Raw genomic sequence first — 12,855 nt, 5'->3', positions numbered from 1 at the left:
CCTTCTTTTTTCGCATTAGGTCTCTTTAAAAATCGTAGTTTTAAGTATTTTTTCTTACATCTAACACCGTAGATGTGATCTATATGTCTTTTTTAGTGGGAACAAGCTTTTGGATCGTCGAAATCTGACCTATACACAGATTTTTTTGGTGATTTAAAATCAATGGATATAAAGGTATCAATTTTTCCTGGCTCATAAAATCATATTTTTCCTTGAAACACATGATCTAAGAGTCTTTTTCTACTAAAATGATCATGCTGAACACATTTAATAGTTCAGATCCGTCATAAAACACTTAAAACCTATAGAGTCTAATATGTTCAATTCTAACACACACACACACACACATATACATATAGGAGAGTGAAAACCTACTCAATAGAAAACCTCCCAAACCTACCCAATAAGATTTATCATATTTTCAATATTTATGTCACTACAAGAAAAACACTATTTAGCGACAGAAACTTGAGACAGAAATAACCCGTCGCAAAGTTGCGGCGGATTAGCGAGAGAAAACTATCCATCCCTAAATTTAGAATTAGTTGCAGAATTAGCCACAAAAAAAGTTCATCGTAAACGCCATCACAAATTTGTGACGGAAAAATTCTATCTCAAACTCCGTCGCAACCTCGCGATGGATGAGTGACAATATTTTTCCGTCGCTACTCTGTCAGAAATTTGTGATGGCGTTTGCGATAGAATTTTTTTGTCGCTAATCCGTCACTAAATTTCCCATAAAATCCTAATGTGAGCCCCTTTCTGTTTCATCCTATCTCCCGTCACCTGCTGCCCGTCGTCCGTCACATGTCGCCCATCGCCCGCCACCCTCTCCTTCACCTCCTCCTTCTTCCCTCACTCCATCTCTCTCGCCACTATGTGCTGCTACCGCCAACCCCCGAGCACTCTCCCTCTCATCGCATTTCCTGACCCACCGTCGTCGGCGAGCACCGCCGCCTGGCGACAGTGCCATCACCACTGCTTCCCGCTCATTCGTCCTCTTCTTCTGTTTACCAGGATTTCTCCTTGTCTCCCTTATGTGCTCTCACCAGTGAACCTTGACGGGTAACCAGCAACGCCAGCCGCCTCCGCAGGTAACCTCTTTTCCCTTTGCGTATATATATATATATATATATATATATATATATATATATATATATATATATATATATATATATATATATATATAGAGAGAGAGAGAGAGAGAGAGAGAGAGAGATAAGAAAATGTGTAGTTTTAGATGAACACTCCTTTAACGGTAGTTGCATCCAACACTAAAGACCATTTTTGCAGGTTTTTTTCACCATTGGATCATTGTGATACAATGGTGCCAGTGCATTCACCCACTGTTTATAGCTAAGGTGTGTGTATATATATATATATATATATATATATATATATATATATAAGGGGGACTGTCCAACCAAAGGAAGGTCCAAAATCTACAATCAAGGATAATCGATGACATTCTCTCATGATCAAGTTTTTCATTGATTGGACTTTACATATTAAAATTTTAAATAATTTAGTGAACGAGATGTTTTGGATTATGAATTTTTTATGTTTAAATGCATTTTTGAAGGCACTAAACATCAATGGCACACAACACTTTCTATTGGAAAGTTTTAAATGCATTGAGACCTTATTTTTTCATATTTTAAAGAAAAACATGTATATATGTCATAAAGTCTTTGTGTAAAATATATTTCTTAGTAAATAAATTATTAACAACAAATATATGAGGTTCAATCAATGAGATGCTCAAGCATTGGAGAAAGGGAGCCATTCAATTGTTGTCGGTTGTAAATTTTGGACCATCTTTTAGTTTGACGGTCTACTTTATATATATATATATAATATTTTTTAATCTTACATATTTACAAAAATTTTAAATTGTTGATTTTCAAGCATTAAAAGTGTTTTTTATAGATCATAATGGGATGATCCAAGAGTCTATTTCTATAAAACCATGCATCTACACATTGGTACGGTGAAATTTTAGAAAAAATAAAAAAAACTATAAAAATTTTGGTTCATACTAGTTTACATATTTGAGTTACCATATATATATATATATATATATATATATATATATATATATATATAGAGAGAGAGAGAGAGAGAGAGAGAGGGTGGGGGCGAATTGGTACCCTAATACATTTAATCTCCAACCCATCCTAACTTGTTCTAAAAAGCATAATTCTGGTTTTTTGCTTATTCTGAAAATGTCACGGGCCTATTTCTTCAATAAGCTAGTGCGGTGTGACGGTTCTTTCTTATCGCCGCAAGCATTTTGATCGCTCGCTTGCTCTTGCGGAAGCTTTGATCATTGAGAGTGCAAGAGAGCAAGAGAGAATAGAGAAGGAGAGCAATTGTATTCACTTGAAAGCAATCACAACGAGGGTGAACAAAAGAAAGCTCAACGCATTTGCATTCATTCATAATTTTGCCCAAGGGCACATTATAGTTCAGATCTACAGGCTAACCCTTAAGGGTATTGATCAACCTGAACTAAAGTACGGTGGCCCGAAGAAAGTTCTAAGTGACTCGACACTTTACATCAAGACTCAACCAAAGCAAAACAGACTCTAGATACAACTGTACAAAGTAGGTCGTTGGAGAACAAGCTCCCCCCTTCAAATCATATATTGCCCTCGGTGCCATCTATTTCGTGGTATGCTCTAGCTTCGGTCGGGTAGTAGGTCTTCATCCGAAATGTTGGCTCTCACGTCGGCTTCGCTGTCTTCTCCCACTGCACAAAATACTTCTTTGCTTCGCTCAAGTAATTGACCTTGTGGCAAAGGATCTTGCTGAGATGCTTCTCTGCTTGTTCTGTTGTCGGGGTCCTCTGCAGAATAGTAGTGTGTTGTGGCACGCTACGTTCCGGATCTCCCTCGTTCGCATAGAACGGTTTCAGGTTACACACATGAAACACCGGGTGCACCTTAAAGTCTGGGGGCAAGTCCAGCTTGTACGCTAGGGTTCTCACTTTCTTGGTGATGGTGAATGGTCACTCACACTTCTTGATCAATCCATGGTGCAGTCCATGAAAGATGCATGTGCGATCCAAGTAAAGTTTCACCAACACATGGTCCCCAATACGGAACCCAGTAGAACAATGATGTTTATCCACCCACTTCTTCATCCTCGTGGCCGCTTTATGCATAAACGCCTTCGCCAGCTCGGTCTGCTCATGCCAATCTTGAACAAACTACTAGGCAAGAGATGGCATTCGCTTCTCATTATGTTGCCTATGCAGCTCCTTCAATTAAGCCAATCTCATGCGATAAGAGACCATGGTAGAGGGCTTTGCTCGAAGGGTCAACTCTAACTTCTTGTTGACCTCACGTCTCGGTAACAAATGATTCAACAGTTTGGGGGGCATCACTTCCCGAAACTCAGCCAATAGTAGGGCAAGGGTCGGCGACACTGTTGCTTCCACCTTTCCTTCTTCGGTGCGCATGGCGACTAGGGATGTCTGATCTCCTCGCTTGACACCCTTCTTCAATTACATAATAGATAGCATTGAAGACTTAACTCCAAGAGTTATAAGGCATTGCATTATGTGTGAAGAGTTTGGCCCTATGATTGTCAACAAGTTAAACTTTGACAACATCATCATATTTTGGCTACGAAGAAAGTTTATGCCCCAAATCATCTGAAAGTCGTTGAGAGATACCACTGAGAAGTTGGCTTTGTTGACCCAACTCCCAATTTGGACAGCCACATCCCTTGCTTCACCAAGGATTAGCTTGGTCTCAGAGTTCACCGTCTTGATAGTCATCTACTTTAGCCCAGGCTTCAAATCTAACCATTCCGCCTCTTCCCACGAGACAAAGTTATGTGTGACCCCAGAGTCTATCATTGTCATGTCAGACTTTTCATTCGCAATGACTTCTAGATACATGAGTTCTTTTCTAACCGGGATGCTCTCGGCTACATAGCTTCTAACTGCGTTTATGGTCTGCATGGCTTTCATCTTTGGTTGCATGACCTCGATGTCACTAATCTCTACCTCCACTGCATTGTCCTACCCGTCGTCCCTCATGAAGCACTTTAAACATTGCCTTGTGATATATCTATTGCCACAGAACCAACAAGTCACAACCGGCTCTTTTTTGTTGTTATTGTTGTACTTTTTATAATTCTGCCTCTTGTTAGAATGGTGTTGGGTCGATGCCTCACCTTTATTATCGCGTCAATCCTCCTTGTCCTCGTGATCCAACTTTTTTCCAACCTTAGTCGATAAAGTGAAGGATTTGCATTGTGTATACACTAGTCGCTCGGCTGTCACATACATATCTTTCAAAGTCTCAGGATTACTCCTTTTCACTTTGAATTGTACCCAAGGTTGTAGTCTCACAATAAACCAGTTGAGTCTGTCTTCATTAAGCATATTGGGTACATCTAGCATGAGCTTCGGAAACATCCTGATATAGTCTATCAAGGCTATAGTATGCTTATGGTCTGACACCATCCGATAAGCTTGAAGTTGTACATTTTGTGCCATAAAGTATTTTTGTAGCTCAATTTTGAAGGCTTCAAAAGTATCAATTACAAGTGCCCTCTTTTCATATCGCTATGTTTCTATCTCCACCAGGCTATAGCATCTTCGTCAAGTAGAGTTGTTGTTGCCTTCACCCTGAGGTCTTTCACCTGGAACAAAAAAAATTGTATTGCCTTGTTATCCCTAAAACCATTGAACGTAGCTGACCTCGACACTTCTATCTTTGATGACCTATCATCATTTCTGCCATTGAGGGTTACTGTTCTCTGCAGAGTGTGGTTCTTTAACTAAAGTTCCCCAACTTGAGTCTGCAGGGTGGTCACTGTCGTAATTAGTGAAGTAACTTGTCCCATCAACAAGTTTACCTTCTCTCGTAGGCTTGTCACCTTGTCGTTCAGTCCTCCAAATGACTCAATTATGCATGAAATTGCTTTCTCATATGAAATCACATCAGCCACTAATCTGTTGACAATCTCGGCCATCTACTAATGACCCTGAGATGAACCTATCTCCTCGGCTTCGGCAACTGCCTTACCTTTATTATTACACAAGTTATATTGGGGCGCCACGATGTCTTGCTCGCAAATCGTGGCTTATTGATGCGTCTCTCAACATTGACTCTTGAGTCCCTTCTCCAGCTTAAGAATGGGCTCTTGTACCGCTTGTCATGGGTCTATTTCTTTAATATGCCAGTGTTGCACGATGATCCTTTCTTACCGCTGCAAGCCTTCCAGTCGTTGTGAAAGCTTTGATCATTGAGAGTGCAAGAGAGCGAGAAAGAATAGAGAGGAAGAGAAATCATAATCACTTGAAAGCAATCACAACGAGGGTGAACAAAAGAAAGTTCAACGCATTTGCATTCATTCATAATTTTGCTTGAGGGCACATTACAGTTCAGATCTACGGTTTAACCCTTCAGGGTATTGATCAACTTGAACCAAAGTACAAGGGTGGCTCGGAGAAAGTTACAAGTGACTCAATACTTTACATCAAGACTCAACCAAAGCAATACAGACTCTAGACACAACTGTAGAAAGTAGGTCACGGGAACATAAAATATGTATTACATTAAGTATTTTTTCATGGTGAGGTATTTTTTTTAATTGTGGCGACTGGATAGGCATGAGATGAAGGAATGTGGTGGGTCATTCATCTTTGCTTTTTACATTTTTTTCTCTGTATAAAATAGAAAGCCATGAAGTGTGTGCTGCAATCTCCTATAATTAATCTCAAATTAACTTCACATATCTTTTTTTTTTAGAGAAACGGTGAACTCATATTTTATTAATTTGAAAAATGGGCAGAATTAGGATGATGAGATATCGACCCTCATCCTAGTCAAAACAGTCGGACAAGCAATGAAGATAGGTCGGGTCCAAGAGACATCCATCCTAGGCCATTTCAGTATGATCATATGCAGTACATCATTGAAAATGTGCAGTAACAAAGTTGATGTCGGGGTTGAGCGACCCTCAAAAGTCCTATGATTTCGCTCCCTCCAAGCCACCCACCATGTAGTGAACAACCAGCACCTCCAACCACCTGTTGCATATAGGCGAAAGTGTAGGGTTGATAAACAAGTCCCTCGCAAAGGACTCTACTCGGACATGATGGCGCAAGTGCTGCCAGGATTGCCTCAAACATAGACTGGAAGTAATGCAGAACCAGAGTAAATACAATAAAGACTCTGCATTAGATCCACATAATCAACATACACTGACCATGTGGAAGCCCCTTCTTGACAAGTTGTCACGGGTCAATATCCTTGTCTCAATGACCAGCCAACCAAAAAGTCTTGATCCAGGAGAAGGCCCACTCGCCCATACCACATATACCACATCCATGGGCATAGGGTCCACTCCCACCTTGCCGAAGACTATACAAAAGACCTGGTCAATCAAAGTCGCAGAAGGTAGTGGGGTTAATGAGACCGATTGACGTTGCTTGTCTGAATAGGGATGCCAATCCATCAGCAATGATGTAAAAATGAAGTGGGGATAGGGGTAAGCCTGGATTAAGACCCTGGTGCAAGTTGAAGGCTCGAGATCAATGTCTCCATTGAAGGACAAGACTGATGTTGACTGAATCAACTCCTTCACTCAATTGCACCACCGAGCTCTAAAGCCCATGTTTGCCAGAGATTGCATGAGGAAAGGCCAAAGAAATAAAATCAAAAGCTTGGATATGTCTAACCGGAGCACGAAGAATGACTTACGTGAGGAGGAAATATTATGGATGGCCTCGTAGGAGAGCACAACACAATTATGCACTGATCTCCCTTTGATGAAGGCCTTCTGCAACATACTGATGATGTCAGAGATGATGGACTGCATTCTATTGGCCAATACTTTAGCAAGAATATTATAAGAGACGCCCAAGATAGAGATTGGCCTAAACGAGGAGATGTCCTTCACGTTGGCTACTTTGAGAAGGAAGATAATTTTTGAACGGCCGAACACCGTTAGGAGGCTCCCATAATTGAAAAAATCCATAAACATGGAATATATATCAGCACTAATAGTGTCACGGGCTTAGAAGAAAAGGCCCCCTTGACGTAGCTTCGGGCAATCACAAACACCGAAGGCAGGCCTTTTGAGTGCATAAGCAACGCACAACACACGAGCGAAAGCAAGAGTACGCATATGCACAAACACAAAGAGAGCAAAGAGACAGGGATGCAAAAAGCTTCTTTATAAATACTTGAAAGCAAAGTACATCAAGAGGGGAAGAGAGGGTCCAAATACACAGGGTTCTTAGGCCATAAGGCCTTGTGGGGTACTCTAGAGTGCCAAAAAGGTATATACATCAGAGCAAAAATATGAAAAATATGGCGGTCTGGAACACGCTCCCCCGCCTAAGTTGGCGCCATCCTCGATGTCAATTGTTCATGGTAGCCTTCTACAAGTTGTCGATGCTGAAACATGTTGTTGGCCTTCTCCCAGGTGGCTTCACATTCTGGCAATCCCTTCCACTGCACTAAGTACTTTTTGACTTCCCCTAGATAGTTTTTGGAATGGTTGAGGATGACATCTGGCTCTCTGCCTAGTACACTGACTGTTGAAGGAGCCCGCTGCGGGATCGGAGCACGTTGATGCATGCTCCGTTGAGGATCTCCTTCATCTTCATGAAACGACTTTAGGTTGCATATGTGAAATACCGGATGCACTTGAAAGTTTGTTGGCAAGTCCAGTCGGTACACCAAGTTTCCCACATGTTTGATAATAGTGAAGGGACCATCATACTTGCGAATAAGGCCTCGGTGGTGGCCCTGAAAGATAGTTGTGCCATCAGGAAAGAGCTTGGCCAACACTTTGTCTCCAACATGAAATTTTGATGGATGACGCTTCTCATCTGCCTATTTCTTCATGCGCTTGGTTGCCTTCTTTAGATATGCCTTTGCCAACTCTGTCTGATCTTGCCAGTTCCTGACAAACTGGTATGCATAAAATGCTTTGCCACGTCCTTGCGCAGCAAGGTAGTGTGGAGTCTGTGGTTGTTGTTCTGTTGTGACTTCAAATGGACTATGGCCGGATGACTCACTCTTTTGAAGGTTGTAGCAGAATTGAGCTGCATCAAGTAAATCAACTCAATCCCTTTGGTTAGCACTGATAAAGTGCCGCATGTTTTCCTCTAGCATGCCATTTATTCTCTTTGTATGTCCGTCGGTTTGGGGTTGGAAACTTATGGTGAAATGCAAGTTTGTCCCCATTAAGCAAAACACTTCTCGCCAAAACTTGCCAGTGAAGCGTGCATCACGATCACTGACGATGCTCTCTAGAATTCCTCAATGCTTGATTACGTTCCACATGAATAACTTTGCAGTATCTGCAACTGAGCAGGGGCAGGCACGAAGACAACATACTTCAAGAACCTATCCACAACCACATAAATCGAACTACAACATTGTGCTCTTGGCAAGCTCACAATGAAGTCCATGGTTATGCACTCCCACGGACGACTTGGCACAGGTAGGGGATCCAGTAGTCCACCGGGTCTCTGATTGATGGGATTGTCTTGTTGGCAAATCAAGAAAGTCCGCACATAAGCATCTACGTCATCGCACATCTGCGGCCAGTAGAATGCACGCTCGAACAATGTCAAGGTCCTATGTTGCTCTGGGTGACCCGCCCAAGTAGTATTGTGGCACTCATGCATCAAGCACCTCCTCAAGGTATCTTGTTGCAGCATATATAGATGATTGCCCGCAGCGCGGAGCAAACCATCCTCTAGCCAGAATCTCTGTGTGTTTCATTCCTTCACCAATGCGATCAATTGTTGAACCATTGGGTCACTTTTTGAAACTTCTCGCACTTGTTTAAGAAGATCGCTCGTCGGTTGGCTCACACTGTCGTCCCAGGCGAGAAAAGCTGCAAGTTCTGCCTATCGACTCAAGGCATCGGCCACAACATTGGTCCTACCTGGCTTATAATCGAAGGGCATATAAAATTCTGCCAACACGCTTGCCTTGGACTCAACTTCTTCTGAGTTTGGAAGTAGCTTATCACAATATTGTCAGTGCGCGCAATGAACTGCAACCCCAAGAGATAGTGTCTTCATGTGCGAAGACAATGCACGACTGCCAACATCTCACGCTCGTGCACAGTGTATCGATGTTCAGCATCGTTCAACTTCCTACTTTCAAATACGATGGGATGTCCTTCTTGTAGTAACACCCCACCAATAGCAAAGTCAGACGCATCGGTCTGCACTTCAAATAGTTGTCGACAGTCAGACAACTTCAGCACTGGCACCTTCGTCAAGGCATGCTTCAACCCATCAAAAGCCTTCTAGCAGGCATCAGACCATAGCCATGGTCTGTCTTTTTTCAACAGATCTGTGAGTGCGGCCGCAATCTGAGAGTATGCCTTGATGAAACACCAATAATAATTTGCAAGCCCCAAGAAGGAGCGCAACTCAGGAACCTTAGAGGGCAGCTCTCATGCTTGAATAGCTTCAATCTTCTTATGGTCCATTTTGAGAGTGCCTCCTCCCATAATATGCCCCAAAAAATGGACTTCCTTATGACCAAATAGGCACTTCTCTCGCTTGACATACAACTCATGGTCCTTCAGAGTTTGAAACATAATCTGAAGGTGTTGTCAAGGTGCGAGTAGAACATCTTATTTATTAGGGTCAAAAAGGTAGTGGGCGCATTCATCAAGCCAAAGGGCATGACAAGGAATTCGAATGCCCCATATCGAGTTACACAAGTAGTTTTTCGCTCATTCCCTTCTGCAACTCTGACTTGCCAGTAGCTAGATCTCAAATCCAACTTAGAGAAGGCCTTTGCCTTCCCAAGTTGATCAAACAATTCTGTGGTCAAAGGAAGCGGGTACTTGTTCTTCACCGTCATTTTGTTCAGTGCCCTATAGTTGATGCACAGTCGCTTCGACCCATCATGTTTTGCTTGAAACAACACAGGCACTCCAAAGGAAGCTTTAGATGGTTGGATGATCCCCACTTCAAGCATATTATCAAGTTGTTTACGTAATTCCTGCAACTCAGGAATTGCCATGTGATAAGGAGCCATTGCAAGTGGTCGTGCACCCGGTACTAATTCAATCTGATGATTTACCTCACGTCTCAGAGGTAGCTTCTTTGACATCTCGACGGGCATAACATCGCCAAACTCCTTCAATACTGGTGCTAAGGCCTCTGGGATATCCACGGCTTTTTCTACCTCATTCGTAGCGCAGATTGTGACAAGAAAAGTCTCGTCACCGCATTTTATGCCTCTCTTCAACTAGAGCGCAGACACCAAGCGCTCACAGGGCTTCCTTGCCATCGCAGTAACCATGTAGGGCTGACTCTCACTCTTGAAGCTGACAATGTTGAGGTGGGGAATCGACACTGCCTTGTTGCTTCTCAAAAATTCCATCCCGAGGATGACTTCAAAATCATCCATAGATGCAACTGATAACGTGATCATTCCTGACCAGTTATGGGTCTGCATTGGTACATCACGAGCGACACCGTAGATGGCCTTAGCCTCCGAATTAACTGCTTTCATGCCGCTCTCTTTCTGTTCCCATTGTAATCCCAACTGTTCGGCTTCTTCGTGCGAGATAAAGTTGTGTGTAGCACTAGTGTCTATCAATGCCTTGGTAAGTCTTCCGTTGAGCAGAAGTTCCAAGTACATCAACTCTTTGCATATTGTTAGTTCAGCAACAGTTGTGACCTTTACTGCGTTCATTATCTGTATTGCGCCAACTGTTGGCGCCTCTATAGGTTGATCCACTTTCTCACTCTGAACAACATTCACAGCTCGGGGTGCACAGTTATCTCTATTCCCTTGACCCTGGTTTCTATTGGGACAAGTATCTTGCCAATGATCCCCATGGCAGATGTGACAGTCACGACGACGATAATTGTTGCCCTGAAAGTTATTCCAATTTTGGTTATTGTTTTGGCCATCTTGTCGACCATGATTTTGCTGGTTTCCCCGACCAGCATTTTGTCTTTGGTCGTTCCTTCGGTTGTCCCTTCGATTGTTGCGATCATTTTCCTGTTGTCTGCCTTGAAATGCAGGGTCATTCCTATCAAGCTCGGCAAGTTTCTCTGGAACCACAAGCGTCTCAGCTAGCGTTGCAGGGTCATGCCAAATGAGTTCTTGGTTTGCCCATCCTTGCAACCTGTTGCCAAAGTAGAACAACTGATCCTGATCATCCATTCTCTCCACTTCCAGCATTAACAAAGAGAATGCCTTGACATAGTCATGCACTAACCCTATCTGTTTCAATGCCAGCAACCTTTTGCGGGTCATTTTCTCTTGATTTTTGGGTAGAAAGTAGTCTCGCATTTTCTTCTGGAGGTCCTCCCATAAGACTATAGCAACTAATCCCCGTCAAACATCACCCAAGCGACGTCTCCACCAGAAGGTCGCTTCATCCGCAAAGTACATTGTTGTGATCCGCAGCCTATCTGTGCCCTCCTCTATCCTCGCAGCTTCTAAAAACTGGTCTATCTCGTAGATAAAATTTTCGAGATCCTTTGAGTCTCACATGCCTTTATACTTTGCGGGCTCAGGTAGCCTGTAACGTGGTCTATCCACGTATGTCGCAATACCGCCAATCGGGGCAGTTTTCAACTACCGCTCCAACTGTTCATTCTTTCGTCGAACAACATCCAATTCGGCAACCATGATGTTAAAACGACCCAACAAATTATCAAATCTGGTGGAAAAGTCCTCCACAGAGTAGTTAAGTTTAGTGGCAAGACTTTCCATCGAGTCTTCCACTCCCTCTACTATTGTATTGATCTCTACATTGAGATCATTAAAAGTGACACAAGTTCCTTTAACCAACTTTTCTATGTTGGTCACTGACCCAGTCAGTTCTGCAACATCGCGTGAGATGGCTGACACCCGATCATCAGCCATGAAGTCCTCTTCAGCAGGAACCATACTACCTGAAGGGGTCATGGCAATCTTCTTTGGTGTCATTTTCACTCCCAATGTCGACAAGGCTCTGATACCAACTTGTCACGGGCTTAGAAGCGAAGGCCCCCGTGACGTAGCTTCGGGCAATCACAAACACTGAAGGCAGGCCTTTTGAGCGCACAAGCAACGCACAACACACATGCACTAACAAAAGCAAGAGTACGCGTATGCACAAACACAAAGAGAGCAAAGAGACAAGGATGCAAAAAGCTTCTTTATTGATACTTGAAAGCAAAGTACATCAAGAGGGCAAAAGAGGGTCCAAATACACAGGGTTCTTAGGTCGTAAGGCCTTGTGGGGCACTCTAGAGTGCCAAAGAGGTATATACATCAGAGCAAAAAGGTGAAAAACATGGCGGTTCAGAACAAATAGTGTCCCCGAATCACATGAAAAAGTCCACAGAGAACCCATCAAAACTTGAAGAGCTGAGTCTGGACAGGATCTTGATAACGAGAAGCACCTCCTCAAGCCTGAATGGGTCATCTAGTAGTGCAACCCACTCTAAGGTAACTGCAGGTAAAGCTATGCATCGATGGAACCCCCAGGTAGTTGTCCCCTTGAAGGAGCATGCCAAAGTACTCAGAAATAGCTGGAATAAAATCCGGGTCCACCATGGCACCATCTATCATCGTGAAATCATGTCTTTAGTGTGCTTCCTGTTGAAAGCATAATTGTGAAAGAATTTAGTATTGTCATTACCATCTTTTAGCCAGTGTACCCTTGACCGCTGGTGCCACTTCATCTCATCCCTGACCTTCTAAGCTCCTTTACCCGATATACAAGCAACTCTCTACCAAAATCAGATCCCCCACTATCAAATAATGAACGATTGGACAAGGACAATATCTCGATCTCACGGTCTTTGATCATGTGAAATTTAGATGCATTGTCTTCTTTTAACCATTGTCT

Source organism: Nuphar pumila, chromosome 11 (genome assembly GCF_984573655.1).
Source record: "Nuphar pumila chromosome 11, dmNupPumi1.hap1.1, whole genome shotgun sequence".
Lineage (NCBI taxonomy): Eukaryota > Viridiplantae > Streptophyta > Magnoliopsida > Nymphaeales > Nymphaeaceae > Nuphar > Nuphar pumila.
This window is presented reverse-complemented; position numbering follows the sequence as displayed.